This window comes from Lactuca sativa, chromosome 3 (assembly GCF_002870075.4).
Source record: "Lactuca sativa cultivar Salinas chromosome 3, Lsat_Salinas_v11, whole genome shotgun sequence".
NCBI lineage: Eukaryota > Viridiplantae > Streptophyta > Magnoliopsida > Asterales > Asteraceae > Lactuca > Lactuca sativa.
The window spans coordinates 290,644,904-290,662,800 of record NC_056625.2 but is presented as its reverse complement, the minus strand read 5'-3'; positions in this window follow the sequence as shown (position 1 = coordinate 290,662,800).

Genomic DNA, 17,897 nt, shown 5'->3' with positions numbered 1-17,897 from the left:
CACTTGGGGCACTAGGCACTCAAGCTACATGAAGATTGTCTACACCAAAGAGGTATGTATTCTATCTTGCTATAGTTATTGTTTTGTATGCTAGATTAGAATAATACCTTGGAAGTTCTTATTTGCATGTATAATAGAGAAAACATAGATCCAAGGTATTTAGGGTTGCATGTACACTTAGGAAGTGTTAGAATGCTCAAAACCCAACAATAAAATCCTCATTCTTATCTTTTCCTTGTGATTCAATCACATAATCGACGAGATAGATTGGATTTAATATCCTAGTACCCAAGGATACATTGCGAGACTGACCATTCCTAGAATCTCAGTTAGCTACAGAGGTAAAAGCACATCCACGGATGTCAACGGTTGATACCATTATAGGTATACTTTTGGTGACTGACTATTCCTATACCCAGCTGTTAGCAACAGAGGTAAATGTACATCTACGGATGTCTTCAGTTAACATTGTTAGTTCCCCTTGTTCCAAAGGGTAATACTAATACAGCTTGGTCTTGGTAGAAGACTACATTAAGAACAGTTAGGTCTTAGTAGAAGACTACATACAGAACAGTTAGGTCTTGGTAGAAGACTACATGCAGAGCAGTTAGGTCTTGGTAGAAGACTACATTGAGAACAGTTAAGTCTTGGTAGAATACTCCTTTTGTTACTAATAGGAATCATAGGGATTTCTAGGGCTTTTCAAACGTTTACAGTTGTTTTACAAACATTTTCATACCTACAGTGCATTTACATTTTCAATACTTACAATTCGTATACATACAAATACTTACATTTCAAATACATACAAGTATTTTCATACAAATTAAGACACTAAAATACTTATGATCTCACCAGCTTCAAAGCTAATACTCTCTTTCAAAATTACTTGTATCCTCAGGTCATCATAGACTGGTACCGATGCAAGGATTAAGGAAGATGGAGCTCGTTCAAGACTCATCTTTCATTTTGATTTATACATTAGTGTCTATTAGACATATCAGAACACACTTGTATTAAAATTATATTATTAATGCAATGGATGATGTTGTTGCTTGTTTACTACTTTTCAGTGTTGTGATACTGTACATGAAGTCCTCCGCCCCAGAACGTTTCCGCCGTTCAATGGTTTTGGGGTGTGACAGATTGGTATCAGAGCATTGTTTATAGTGAATTAAGTATATCAACCCATAAAAGATATACTAACTATAAATACATAAGGGATTAAAAATACTCTGACCAAGAGTTTATACTTCAAATAATAAAATATTTAATAAAGTATACGTGCCTGCATTCATACTAAAATCAGTGTCACTAGGACAGTACAAAAGAATTACGATTGTTGGGCAACACAAGTGGGCTTAGAGACATATGGTCAAAACTGGGAAGATATAGCCTGATCACCTATATTGTCCGAGGGTTGAATAGCATGTGCCTAAGTTTAATTGTGTGGTTGCAACAATGCTAAAATCTTACCAACCCTACCACAATGAGAACAATAGAACATAACATTAAACTTAAAATACTATAGGAGTATTTACTGTTACTATAAGTACGTTATACTTGAGAACTAAAACGGGATCTTCATTGCTAAGTTGATAGTTGCTAAGTGGATACACTAAGGCTATATGTAATTAGGATGTTATAGACTTAGAATCTGTGAAAATTTTACTTCACCCCGATTTTGTGTTAATTTGGAGTTAAGATCACTTATTCGAAGGCCTATCCTGTTTCGATTACATATAACTGGTATGCACTTCACAAATAGCGATGTAACTAATGAAGATTTTCTAAATAATTATCTAGATAGTTCATCTAATAATTATTTCTTACCCCAATTCTCGCATAGATAACATGGCTGGACTCCATCCCCGCGGCAACTAGTATCTTCCGAACGAAGTCATTGCTGGGTGGTTTGGAGAAGAACCAGAGAATGATCATCCTATCACTTTGAATGATCACCATGATGAAAACCCTTCGGAAGATGCTAATTCCGAACCAGAGGTTGAGAACCTACCCTAAGCAGCTCCCTTTCCAATTCCTAACCCTCGTCCGGCTTTTCATGGCCCGACGCCTGAGTGGGTGGAATGTTTAGAAACATGGAGCCAAGGACAAGATCAGCCCATGCCATTTAATGGCGACCGAAGCTTTTACGACCTGAGCAATGGGGGCTCGGTAGATAGAATCTTGCCAATCTTGGTCCGCAGAGTGGCCCGAAATGAGATTCAAGGTAGGACAGCCCTACATCAGATCACTGAAGTTGTCGCCAATGCGAGAATGCATACCCTCCACACCATTCGTGTAGAAGATGCTCGCGAGAGATCTGAGAGAAACCATGAAACCCTGCTGCAAGCACTGGCTGAATCACGAGCCGAAGTCATAGAGCTCCGAGTATGCCAGAGGGTGTACGAAAGACACCTACTTGATGTGGAACGTCAACTGGCTAAACTGAGAGTTCACCAGAGGGATGACCGTCGTTAGTAGTAGATTCTTTACCTTACTTTCCTTGTTAGAAAGTAATCGTTTTCTGTCTTTTCCCGATGTGGTATTTTCTATGAAATTACCTTGTACTATAAGTACTTTTGGTTAGGTCGTTATGCTGTCAAGAACTATCTTCTCCGGATATGATGTAAGACCTTTACAAGGTCATTTTCCCGAACTTTTACGTCATGAATATCAAAGATATTGACAGTCGGCTAACTTCTGTGTCATTCTTTATTCAAGTACTCTTATCATACTTTCATTAGAGTCTATCTAAATCATGCTTTAGTCAAGTCATTGGACTATAGTAATTTAGCTCCGGAGACATTTCCAAGTCTCTTTCAGTGGTTGGATCTTGTTATTCACCAACCCACGATACCTCGGCTTGAACGACAAACATCTTGAGACCATTCTACGAACTTACTTCTACTCATTACTAGGACTGCATCATAGGGATGTAGGTCAAACCTCCGTGAACATACTTCCAATCCGTGCTAGGACTGCATCATAAGGATGTAGGTCAAACTTTCGAGAACATAGTCGTACTCTTTACATGAACAATCTAAGTACATCAAGGGTCAACCAGAATCGCTCACAAAATCCTTACCTTTCGGGTTACAGAATCATGTCGTCATCCGGAGGCAATCAGTCGAACAGCAAAACCTCCGTTTTTCCTATGGACGCCGCTACCTTCCAAACAGCAGTTACAGCTGCCGTGGTAGCTGTCATAACCGCTGTCCTTGCGCACCGTAGCGCTATCAGCACAATCAATGCTGATGATGGAATTGAAGTTCCCAATCGTGGTATCCATCCAGGAAGTCGTCAAACGGTAATAGTCACAGGCTCGCAAAGCCGAAAAGCAGAGAACAAGAAACGAAAGCGTCAAGCCCAGAAAAAATGCAAGAAATCCCAAAGGCTGGCTATGCAACAGCAGCAAGTGGAAACTCCTGCCATTCCCGTACCGAGCAGGCCATACGAGGGAAAACTCCCGAAGTGTGATAAGTGTAGTTTCCATCATCATGGGGCTTGCCATGAGATGCAATGTTGCAATTGCCTAAACATAGGGCACCATTCTCGTAACTGTGGAGCACCGTCACGACCCATCACTCAAGTCCCTTTCATTGGGACTAACCCTACACACGAGAGTAGTTATAACGCCGAATGCTTTAGGAAGCAATTTTCAAAGTGGAGTAACGAGGAAGGCACTCGTGTCCACATAACACTGGCTAAACACCGCAATCCCGTCACCAAAGCTAGTACTAGCCAGTCATGCCACCAATGCGGGGAGATAGGGCACTTCAAGAAGGATTTCCCTATAGCAAATAACTCTGGCACAGATGGGAGGATTCTCAGGATCACAGCTGCGGGATAACCTGCTCCGGAACCCATGTTAATGTAATTAAGGCGTTGCGTTGTAACAGACTTATAAACTACCCATGACTAGTGTAACTAGAGTCTTACCTTTCGCGAGATCCTGTATGTATAGGGATGCTCGTGCTGCGTACACTTGTCTTTTGTAGTATACCTTATTCGCAGCAACAGTCTTATCGTAAGTCTAAAGTATTGTAACTCTGTTCATGGTTGCACGGTTGTGTTTTGTCTGTAAACGTCTTATGTTCAAATCTAATGTCTTTAAGTTTCAGTATGATTCCGACATTATCATACGACTCGATTCAATTTGATCCTCACGAAAACAGCTTCATGCGTACGTCTCTTTATCAGTAAACGTCTGTTTAGCGAAAGCATCATTTTTGAACACTGAAGTACTCATGCCAGGAGTACCTCTTAGTTCTTTTCTTTTCCAAAGAAACCCCCGAAGTACCACTCGTGCAGTGCGTCAAGTTCAACCCAAAGATTCATACGGTTGGTCTATTGCTGAGGAATGTATACATAAGGGTAATATATAATCAAGGTTCTACGGGTTTAGAATTGATGATTCCACTCTAACTTCTTTTTCCCCAATGGGATATGAGCTTAAAGAAGAATCAGTTATTCGACTACCTTTTCAGTCTTAATTATACACGACTCGTATACATGAGATTGTGATTGTGAAACCATGTATGAATTCTAATATGAACTTCAGGATGGAGAACTGCCTAGGTCTACGAGTAATCACATCGTCATGTGAACAAACTTAGAACCCAGTACGACTCCTGTAAACTGATCGCCCTACAGTCTAAACACCTACGGAGATACAAGAACAGCCCGGACAACTTAACGAACTACACAAAAATAGAATTAGAAGACTAGGCTTCTCACCCTGGAGAACTCTAGTCTTATTCTCCCAAAGATCGACGGATTGCATCGTATGTGCCTCGGATATCGAGGACTCCGTCATGATTTTTCATTAGAAATCGTTATCTCTGCCTCACATAGATAAAATGGTTGAGCAAACGCAAGGAAAGAATTACTTTCAGAAATGGATCGGAGATCCGAATATCACCAGTTCGAGTGTTAGAGAAGGATGTCCGGAAGACTATCTTCCGAACTCGATGCGGACACTTCAAGTCCGTAGTGATACCCTTCGGATAGGACCAACGCACCCATAGCTTTCATGAGCTAAAATGAGTAGGGTACGTCTTTCTTACTTGGATCAGTTTGTTATTTCTCCATGTAATGACTTACTTATCGACCCTCGTGGTAAGAATGAACCTCATGAAACATTACCTTCGGAGATACTTTTTGCAAAGTTCTATGAACTCGATTTTTGGAATTGAAGAGTCAAAATTTCCTAAAGACACACTATTAGTGATGTGGAAATTCTTGAGCGCTCTGGCAATTATCCGAAATCGTTGAGAGTTTGTCGACACCGTAGACACCGACAGAAATTCGCCAAATTCTAGGTCTTACAGACCTACTGTCGTAGTTCATCCAGAACTCCTCGTAAATCACAGAAACCCTTTCGACTCTGACCCATCAAGGGGTGGCGCTTGACTGGGAAGTTAAACAAGAAAAAGAAACCTTCAAGATTCCAAGTGAGTGACCAAGTTCTTTAGGAGAACTCACTCTGGGAATGGCTTAATACGCTTCGTATCGCGTGGAAAGCTAAATCCAATATAGTTAGGACCTCCGAGATTCTTATCAGAATCGGTCATGTGCCTCGCACAAACTAGACCTACTCCGTGAACTCAGTAGCGTACATTATACTCTTCGCGTCTCGATCGTGAAACCGTACCTTTCCTTTAGGACTCTTGTAAGTCCACTCGTCGAGATCCACGACTTCGTATTTGAACCGTAGTGACCCTCGACCGAGAGGTCAAGTGGACGAAGCAACGTCGCCGCCCGTTACTGAAGGTTCGTTGGGATACTAACCGAGGACCCGATTTCACTTAGGAGTATGAGAACAAATTGATTAGAAAGTTTCCTCCTCATGACTCGATCATTCGTACCTACTTCCTTGTCTAAATTCTGATTTTGGGACGAAATTCCCTTTAACGGGGGGATGATGTGACAACCCGAAAATTTCTAGCTTGCATTCTTCATTTCTTATCAATAATAGACTCGTTTTGCTATCTTGTAGTACCATTTAGGGTCTATTGGAGCGTTCTAAACGTGTTATAATCAAGGTTGGAGTTTGGAAATGGGTTAACTCAAAGTCTAGGAATCAAAAAAAGGCCAAACACTCCAACACATGGAGTGTGCGGCCATACACATGTGTTTGCGGCCTCACACCCTTCCCAACCGCACACTCCACCTATATATACCACACTTAGTCATTTTTGAACACTTCTTTCACTTCTTCAAGCATACAAGTCGAAAATCCTCTCAAGTATCATCCATTCTCCTTGAAGATCTTCGTAAAAGGTACCAAGACACCAAGAACACCATCTGGCCGCACACATGGCAGCACACACCATCTGGCAGCACACATGGTCACACACATGTGCTGCCAGCACACCTGGCCGCACACACACATATAGTGTGTATTTTGGCCATACACTCCTTTGTAAAGCCTTATACCCCTTCATACAATCATATATGCTTGTAACACTTAAATATAAGTGTTTACTAGTCCCTAAGGTGGTCCCAATTCATTAATTAGTTGTTCATAACACTAATTATATTTATATATGTGTCAATATATGCTAAATAGGATTCGCATGTGTACTCAAGTCACCACTTGATACTTAGCAACTGATCCAACATTTTCATCAGAACCACTCACTACATGTGAGTTCATACCCCTTAATCAATGTTTTAACTGTTTTCAAACGTTATGTGGGGGGGATACAAGTAGAATAATTCTATTTATTATATCAATCACATGTTATTAATAAGCAGCATTCAAATGAGTGGCTACTTATTAGCCGTTTTACTAAACAGTTTCCTTCAAATGTCTTTCATAAACACTTTATGTGTTTAAAACTCCTTATTTCTCTGTACATTTTACTCTGTATATTACTTTTCAAACTTATTTACAATTGTGTTTCAAACAAATGTTTCTTTATACTAAACTGCTTTATAACACCCATGCCTTCAAAACCATTTTATAGATCGACACCAAGTCGGTCTTTTCTTAGAAAATATTTATGTTCAAAGGTTTTACAAATCTAATTTTATGCTTTTAAATTATAAATTGCATGCCTCTATATGTATAGTTCTATAAGAAATGTTTAAAAACTTAGGAAGGCTATCCACCCTATTTCCTTTTCGCGCTTGAGATGTGGTGTGGTGGGATATCGGGTATTCGTCCGAATGTCGTTTAAACATTAGTTATATATCACATGTAAATATATAGTCATAAAGGTCCTTCCAGTTCATCCCATGCCCTTGGGTAGCAAGGGTATACATCCACGTCCATACGAACCAGTTATATTACTAGTAAACTACCATATGGGTAGTTTAGGAAGATACTAGAACTACTACTAGAACACAATATCATACTATGAGTCAATTCATTCATGAGTCAATACTTACTACTATGAGAACGTATACAGCTATACTAGAGAAGAACATATACAACTATACTAGAGAAGAACATATACAACTATACTAGAGAAGAACGTATACAACTATACTAGAGAAGAACATATACAACTATACTAGAGAAGAACATATACAACTATACTAGAGAAGAACATATACAAGTATACTAGAGAAGAACATATACAACTATACTAGAGAGAGAACATATACAACTATATACTAGAAAGATAACATATACAACAATACAAGAACGAGTACATTACTATACTTGCTAAGTAGAGAGCACGTACAATACTAGCTAGAACATTATAGTACATTACCATACTACTACATAGATATGGTCACATGATCATATTTACATGATTACACTTACAAGAATTTCTAGTACATTTTATATGTATAGATTCTGTTATAAAATCCTCATTCTTATCTTTACCTTGTGATTCAATCACATAATCGACGAGATAGATTGGATTTAATATCCTAGTACCCAAGGATACATTGCAGGACTGACCATTCCTAGAATCTCTGTTAGCTACAGAGGTTAAAGCACATCCACGGATGTCAACGGTTGATACCATTACAGGTATACTTTTGGGGACTGACTATTCCTATACCCAGCTGTTAGCAACAGAGGTAAATGTACATCTACGGATGTCTTCAGTTAACATTGTTAGTTGCCTTTGTTCCAAAGGGTAATACTAATACAGCTTGGTCTTGGTAGAAGACTACATTCAGAACAGTTAGGTTTTAGTAGAAAACTACATACAGAACAGTTAGGTCTTGGTAGAAGACTACATGCAGAGCAGTTAGGTCTTGGTAGAAGACTACATTGAGAACAGTTAAGTCTTGGTAGAATACTCCTTTTGTTACTAATAGGAATCATAGGGATTTCTAGGGCTTTTCAAACGTTTACAGTTGTTTTACAAACATTTTCATACCTACAGTTCATTTACATTTTCAATACTTACAATTCGTATACATACAAATACTTACATTTCAAATACATACAAGTATTTTCATACAAATTAAGACACTAAAATACTTATGATCTCACCAGCTTCAAAGCTGATACTCTCTTTCAAAATTACTTGTATCCTCAGGTCATCATAGACAGGTACCAATGCAAGGATTAAGGAAGATGGAGCTCGTTCAAGACTCATCTTTCATTTTGATTTATACATTAGTGTCTATTAGACATATCAACACACTTGTATTAAAATATATTATTAATGCAATGGATGATGTTGTTGCTTGTTTACTACTTTTCATTGTTGTGATACTGTACATGACGTCCTCTGCCCCAGAACGTTTCCACCGTTCAATGGTTTTGGGGTGTGACAGATTCCACCAAGTTAGAGCTTTATCAATGAAGGTACAGGCTGCGAACTTTACTTTATCGGATTCCGAACAAGCGCAGATTTCAAAGATGCATTCGATTTTCTCGAACCATCGGGAAAGGGAAATGACACCTCCAGTGCCATCGAAGGATGTAGGTTTTGCGTTCATGAAATCTTTATAGGAACCCTCCTTTCGGTGTCCCTGACTTCTTTCTTGATTTTAGGTTTGAGTACCACCTCCCGAACCACCGGAACCACCGGTGTTCAATTAAGACATAGCAGCTGCCACCACGGCGGTAACAACTGTCTGAAACACCACAGGGTCGATTTCAGGAGGAGGTGGTGGTGGAGGGTTTTTGGTCTTGTAGTTGGGTCTCTTTCTTGGAGGCATCTTGATCTCATAAGATCAAGAAAGAGAGGATGATAAGTCCTCTGAATTGAATCAAGAGATATGACAGATATATACATTCCGAATAAGCGATAAAGCAGGAAAGACTTATCGAAACAGATAAATTATCGCTAAAGGAATGATCAAGGAACAACACGTGAATGAGGATTTCTACAAAGGATTGGCTCGAGAAATACTCCCATAGTATTTCAGGATTCGCTTACGACACTGGCTCGATGTTTGTGGTATAAGGGTAAGTTTTAGGCATGTCGCATACCGCAGTCACTCCCAAGCACATGTTGGCCGTGTCTCGAATGAATATAGTTGGCCAGGCTATATTGATCCTAGACACGACTACATAACTGCCCAGGTTTAACCGCAGTACACAACACCCATTTACTTATGTTTTGTTCTACTTGTAGTTACGGATCTCGATGGTATACTTGTATACTATTAAAAATACTTATAATTTGAAGTATACTTTTAGTTCAGAGCACTTAGGCCCCTTAGTGTTTATAGTCTTATACCATGTAAGGTTTGGTATACTTTATTCATTATAAACAATGGCTCTGATACCAATCTGTCACACCCCGAAAACCGAAGGCGGAAACATTTACGGGGTTGACTCCACGTTGAGTATCAAATCCAATGCACATAGTAAGTAAAGTAAACAACCATTACATTACATATATAAAATTTTACATTTGTTTGAAAGTAAAGTTGTACAGGTGTGATACATAGTATATATGAACAAAAGTAAGACGAGTCTTCAACGCATTCCGTCTTCGCCAAAAGGAATCATCGGGTACCTGTCTAACGCGGACCTGAGAATACAAGCAGTTTGAAAATCAGCATAATGCTGGTGAGTTCATAAGCGGTTTGTTTTCTGAAAATGTACAAGTTTCTTTCTGTTTCTGGAAATGATACACACCAAGAAAATCCCACATGTGATTATATGGTTGTTTCATGCATTATTAAATCATGATATCATTTTATTGAAATTACATTTTATTGTAAGGTTATTTATAAAATCCAATTTTATATTTCGATGCTTTCAAATTTTTAAAATTAGTATCTTATATTATTGTTTGACGTTTGAGCGTTAAAAAACCATTTATAAGCAGTTTTATAAAACTTCACTTTATTATTCAAGGTTTGGAGTTTAAATAACTCTCTAAAATCACAATTTTAAGACTTCATTTTATTATCCAATCAAAATATTAACATAAAAATAAGCATCACAAACATAGTATTTGTGCATGAATAAATGTATATACTAGTGACATTTGTGAGCTATCATAAAAAAATATCAATTCCATTCAGAAGGGATATAAAGACCAAATCTTCCAAAAATTAATCTTCAAGATCTCACTTTCTTAGACAACTCCTTGTAGCAAGCTGTTAAAATATCCATGAAATTTATAAAACTTTAAAAAACATGGGTATGATGTTTGATATGCAAAAAATGGTCACCATCTTCGATTTTGTTACTTTTTTATATAAAGTTTACTACTAAAATTCTAATCTATTACTTAAAAAAATAAATAAGAATAAAAAAATACTTATTTATGTATTACATACCATATGAAAAAATAAATATGACAATTGTTTTAACAAATCAACACATCTAACATCATAAATGGTTAATGACTACTTTATGCACTTTAAATATATATTTTATATATATAAATCAATATTTTGTTTTATTAAGACATCTTATACGTCTTCAAATACATATTAAAGATTTTGGTGATCTAAAATAATAATTGTAGACATTTTAAAATTCTTTATAATATTTTCTTACAAAAATAATAATCATTGTTTTCAAAAAATAAATATTATCCAAAAAAATTTAATAATATAACCATCGATGCAAAAATATTTTACGGGAAGCGTATACAATGATTTTTTTCTCTATATATTACCAATTTATTCTCGATAAGATTGTAAAATACAACATTTTTAAACATAAATTTTGTATATAGAGTACGAACTAGCTCCCATATATTTTGTATATTTCTTTAATATATTTAAGGAAAGTTCTCAATCAATTATTTATCTTATAACTAATTCCACATCTCATAATAATATTAGCTATGTAGAATGTGTTAGAGCCAATTCGCAATAGCCCAATTGATAGCGTCATAACTTCTTAGTTTGCGACAATGGGATGCTAAGGTTCAATCATAGATGCTAAAAAGAAATCGAATATTAACACTAATGCCTAACCAGTCAAGCTATCATTAATATATATATATATATATATATATATATATATATATATATATATATATATATATATATATATATATATATATATATATGTGTTAGAATTTAAAATTGCACCATTGTCAAAAACTACAAAACCAAACAATTAAAGTTAAAGTGCACATTGCAGTTTCAAAATTACAAAATATGATGCATGTGATTTGCGGTTTGGTTCGCAGCATACTCATCCTAGACTTTATATATGACAAATAGAATGATAAACTTGTACTTCCCAATTTTCATTTTTTTTTTTTAAATTCTAATTCTTTTTTATGTTAAAAATTACAATAAAATATAGACAAAATTACATAAATGGTATTTGTGGTTGGTATTTGTGGCTGACACAAATGACCAACTTAGTCCTTATGATAAATTTTGTGCATAGATAATCTTTATGATACATTTTGTGCATAGATGGTCAGTGTGGTTTCAAATTCTTGCAAAGACAGTACTTTTGGTTAACGGTGTTAACTTTTTCAATTAAGTTCTTTGTGAAATGACGTATTTACCCTTCCTATCATAGGGACCATTTATATACTTTGTTGCAACAACATTGACCATTTATGTAACGTCATCTATTATTTATTATTATTAGTTTATTTATATTACTATGATTTAGATTTTTTTATCATATTGTTCGAATATATTATTTAATGTTTTTTTTATATTTTTCGCTTACATTTTTGATATTTTGTTCGTATAATTTTTTCTAATTTTTTGTCATTTTTTTCGAATATATTTATTACTATTTGACAAAATTGCAAAAATGGTCATGTGGTATGCATTTTTTAGGGGTTTAATCCAAACCACGACTTTTTTGGATTGGTGGTCCTTTTGAGCTAGTTTTGTTGCGTTTTTTGTCCCTCTAAATAGTAAAATGAATGTAATGCCCTTCGATATATTTTGTTTTGTTTTTTCAATTTAATTTAATGTTTTATTAAGTAAAAATATGGGGCCCACCCTCTTTCTCTCTGTCTCTCGCTCAACTTCATCTTCCCCAAACCCACATTTGACCTAAAAACACACAGTGTTTGGTTAAACTAATTGCAAAACAAATCTAGACAAAATTTATCATTGATTCACCGCATTATAAACCAAATCTCCAAAATAAAAGACAAATTTAAACCTCTAGTTCATCCACCCTATCGATCTCCTTATTTTTCATCTTCTCCAACTCTGGTATACCCAATCGGATCCCAAATTAGTTTCCTCATAATTTTGTTTTGATCAATCAGACGAAACACATCTCCACCAAACACAACCCCTGGCACCGCTTCCTTAGTTTTAGTTTCATCAACACCCCGCCACTTCTCATTATACACAACACAAATCCTCTATGTGTAAGACCCTTGGAGATCCTCACCGGAAACCCAACGTGGAAAGAAAGACAGGGGATCATTTGGTTTGATTTCTTGGTCAGAAATTTAAGCAAACACATCATGTGAACGAGTTAGCTAACTAGTTCTACACAGAGCATCGATTACAATGGGGTAAGTGTAAACATTTGGATTGATTCCAGAAGTTTCATCTCACATAATTCCTTTCATGTGATGCACAAAGCTTGATGAAAGAACTTCCTTCATCGGATTTTTGATTGTGGACTGTCTCGTTTGAGTTTGCATTCTTCTTGTTCTTCTATATGACGAATATGAAGAAGGCTACTGGAAGAAAGGAATGAACTAGGTGGTATGCGATACATATTAGATATTTTTATTAAATTTTCTTTTAGTTTGATGAGGGATAGGTACAAGAAAAGAGAGAGAGAGAGAGAGAGAGAGAGAGAGAGAGAGAGAGAGACCCTTTTTATTTTTTTAATTATTAAAATAAACAAATTAGTATTAGATTTAAAAAATAAATGAAAGAAAAATAAAAAAATAAATATCCTAAGGGCATTATAATCATTTCACTATTCAGAGAGACTAAAACCGTAATGAAACTAGCTCAAAATAACCATCAATCTAAAAAAGTCGTGGTTTTGACTAAAACCCCAAAAAAATGCATATCATGGGGTCCATTTTTACAATTTTGTCTTAATACTTCTTGTGACTTTTTGTTTGAAAAAGTTCTTCTATTTTTTTGTTTTGACTTTTTGTTCAAATATATTTTGTAGTGTTTTTTTACATTTTTTTGTTTGTATTTATTAAATATTTCATGGTGAATATAATCATAATTATTAAGTTAATTCTCTTACAAACATATTTTTTTTCTTTTAATATAGAGAAGGTTTTATAAGTACTATTTTATAATTCATATATATAACTATATAACCCATATAAGGTTGTATATTTATTATTGTTGTAAAGCTTTTTATGAACATTTTTAATAAAAAAATGTAAAAAGGTTTGCAAAACATAAATACTTTTTTCTGTAATTCCGAGTTATTTAATTCTTTTAGATACTTTTTTCTGTAAAATCGTAAATTTTCAAACAATTTTTTCATTTAAAATCACATAATTCTCATAACACATTTCACAAAAATATCATTTATTTAATTTACAACTCGCAACTCCATAATTGTTTGATTAAACTACAGGATCCTCAAAGCATAACTTTTTCACTGGTGTGTACAATCAAGTCGGTTCCTTCTCGTGATCCTCAGAAAAACCTGGAACACATATCACATAACACGGTAAGCACGAAGCTTAGTGAATTCCCCAAAATATCACACACAGCTCATTAGCCACTCGAGGCTATAAACACAGTAAGACACTCTGGTCAATGTGTCTCAATGGGACCCTCCGGTCCCATAACTCGGGTGGACCCTCCGGTCCTATCTTAGTAAGCATATAATAATACACAGCATAAATCACATAGACATAATCCAGGATATCTCAGTACTCAATATAAACACATAATACATCTCAGTTACACAAAGATACCACTCATGGTAAGTATAGCGAGAAGACTCACATCGGATGATGAACAACCCCTATAAATGTTGCTGCTACGCACCGACCTCTAACTCTGACCCAAAACCAAAATTAACCCAATTAGGAACTAAGTCCAAACTCTTACTCATTAGGTCTAAAGGTAGTCCACTAACCAACCAATCCATAACCTAAAACCCATTAGGCCCATCAAGGCCCAATAATAAATGGTCTCTCCCGAGGCCCAACTATCAAATTTAAGTGGCAAGCCCAACTCAACATATATATATATATATATATATATATATATATATATATATATATATATATATATATAATCCTCTGGTCCAAAACCTTATTACAACAAGCCCAAACTCCAGGCCCAACACTCAAGGCCCAAAAACGAGACTTAGCCCAAAAGTCCGCAATGAGGTTATGTGGGGCGTACCTCCTTTGGTACACTCAGCGTACTCACGAATCCAGATTGGCCATTGGGGACACTAGGGCAGTACACGGGGCGTACTGGAATTACGCTTAGCGTACTCCCCAGATTTACTCTTTCTACTCATTTGGTCTTAATCAGTTAAGACCTTGAATCAATCAAAGATCTGGATTCCCTAATAGCCCTTACTGTCGGGTCAAAAATATGGTTTATACTTTGCTTTTCTAGGAAAATATATTTTTATAAAGTGCCTCCTCCTTTTAATCACACCTATCAGTATAACCCTTTGACAAAAGAGGAAATAGACAGAGAGGCACATCTCAAATATGGCAAACCTATTGTATTTGTGTCGGGGTGTGGTCCTCAGGTTGAAAATACTAATGCTTCTACTTCTTATGCAGATCAACCATTAAGTCAACTCAAGCAAGAAGCTAAAGAAAATGTTTTTGATAATAAGATTGTTTCTTAACCTGATGTTTTTGTTTCAAATGATGTTGCTTTTGCTTCTGATTCCAAAACTAATGTTAAGTCTGATAATAATTTTGTGTCAAGGTCTAATGACTCAATTTTTTTTGATATATTTGATGATATCTTTGATAATTCTGCCGTGGTTGTGCCAGAAAGTGTTGAGCTGAACGATTCTAATGCTTCTACTTCATGTGCAAGTAAAGTAGCAGAAGAAAAAGACTTGCTTTCACTGTGGAACACCTGGACACATTGCCAGAAATTGTCCAAACCGCGCATACGTTCCTTACTATACACAAGGGTGGCAAAACGCACCAAGAGGGAGATTTTTCAAAAGAAACCCCTCAAGGTCACGTTTAGAAAATGGCAACTAGAACGCGTAAAAGGCCAAGAATCAAAATCCCAAGGGCAAGAAGGGAATGTCGGCCCAGAAGCCAATTTCAAGAAATGTTCCAACGAAACCAAAACCGGGTAGGTCAAAGTCATATCAACAGCAGACCTCAAGCTCAAAAGCAAGTGCTAAGGCAGCCATCTGCTCGAACAAGAAATGGGTTAAACCCAACTACAGATGGGTACCAAAGGTTCAATCTCCCAAATCTTCTAATGATTCTAATATTTCTACATCTTCTGTTTGTGATAAGCAGGATATGTCATAGGAGAGAGTTCCTTGCAAAGATGACAAAGGTCAACCCAGTTTCAAAATGGACTGGGTTCCAAACAACAACTGATCCCGCTCTGTGTCGGAGCAACTATGGAGGCATATCATCAGACATCGGTTTGTTGATAGTGACTGTTACAGGCACATGATAGGAGGCATCTCTCAATTGTACAACACTCAGAACATTGTTTGAGAGTATGTGTCCTTTGAGGGAAGGGAAAAAAGGAAGTGATCACTCATGGGGTTAGTGCTTAATGACATGAAGAATTTTCGGATATGTTCTGAGATTACGTGTGCTGTTCTCAGACCTTCTGTATGCAAATTCAATCGGTGACTTACGGTTTGAGTTTTCTTCTTGATACTCCTAAGTTTATCTTACACTGATTCGTTTTGAAGACAATTATTTTCTTTCTTACAGTTTTCCTTTAGTAGGTATTGTTTGGGAAGTGATATCAAGATAAACTGATAACGGGTAGTCTAAAACATGTGTAAGGGACTGAATCTGAATTGTCTAGACTCTGTGTCCAATGTGCTGGTAGGCACTGTGACAACCCGAAATTTCCATTCTGAACAAATCATATCAAGCCAATAGAAGTTAGAATAGTTTCAGCAAAATTCCAAACTTTGGTTATAAGTTTGAGTTTTTCACGATTTACACTTAAGGAGATATCAGGAGAGTGGTTGCACTAGGGTTTTGTGCAACACTGTTATTCCAATACTCGGGGATATTAGAGTTCATTCCGAGCATAAAATATTGTCTGCCCAAAAGTCTCAGGACTATATATAGAAATCTGAACCAAATAATTCATTAGTTACATTTCCAATTAGAGATAAGCCAAATTCTCTCTCACGGATCTTCAGGTTTTTATCCCAAATCGTAAGTACTTCAATCTAGTTGTATTATATAGCTTAGATTGTGCATAATAACATCAAAATCACGACAGAACAGCAAGATCTGTGAGTTTACTCCCCAAGAACATCTTGGAGAGTAAACTCCTTCTAAAAAGCCAAATGGTGCCTAGTCCTTCCTTAAGCCATGAAACTAGTTTGGGCTTGTACACAAATGAGTTTAGGGACAGAAAACAAACACAAAACAACAACATTTGAGAGTTTACTCCCCAAGAACATCTTGGAGAGTAAACTCCATTTTAAGGGCCAAAAGTGTCCCAATGTCCCTCAAAGCCTTGGAAATGAACCTTGAGACTACCTATGACATGTTTAGACATCCAAAACAAATAGAATCAAGGGTTGAAAGTGAGTTCACGGCCAAGGAAGTTCTTGGGCCGTGAACTCCATTTTAGGGTGTCAAAATGCCCTAAATGCCACCATTAAGCCAAGAGACTAACATAGCTTTTTACCTTGATGTGTCTAAGACCCAAAACAACCAAAATACCAACACCCACAAGTGTTTACGGCCGAAAACACATGACCAAATGGTCTATGGGACGAAAACTCAAGATAGGGGTGTTTTGCTGCCACAAACACTTCCTAAGGCTTAGGCATGAATTTAGAATGCTTCCTTATGACCTTTAAGACCCTCATAAACATATTTGGATAGGAGTTTATGGTTGTAAACTCATTTGGTCCGTGAACACCCCAAAAGTGCCAAAAGAAGTGGTCTTTATCATCCCAGGCTAAAGCTAATGTCCCTAAAATCATTCCTTAGCTTTCATACTTACACAAACCCATGAGTGACCATGAGTTTACGGCCGTAAACTCCCTTGGGCCGTAAACTCATGGTAGTAAACTCATATGTGTGCCTTATACCTTCCTATGTTGAATCACATGTGATTCCAACACTTGGTCAAGGTGTTTCCTAGTCCCGAAAGGTGTTATCTTTCATATAGTTGTTATAAACACTATATTCATGTCATTATGTGTCCTTAAATATGACTTAGGAATTATTGTGTCTCAGGACTTCATCCGTGGAACTTCTTATCCATACACGCGTACCCACTAGAACCACTCACAACAGGTGAGTTCATACCCCTTAATCAATGTTTTAAATGATTTTACATGCTTTAATGGGGGGGATACAAGTAGAAAACAATATGTTATTAAA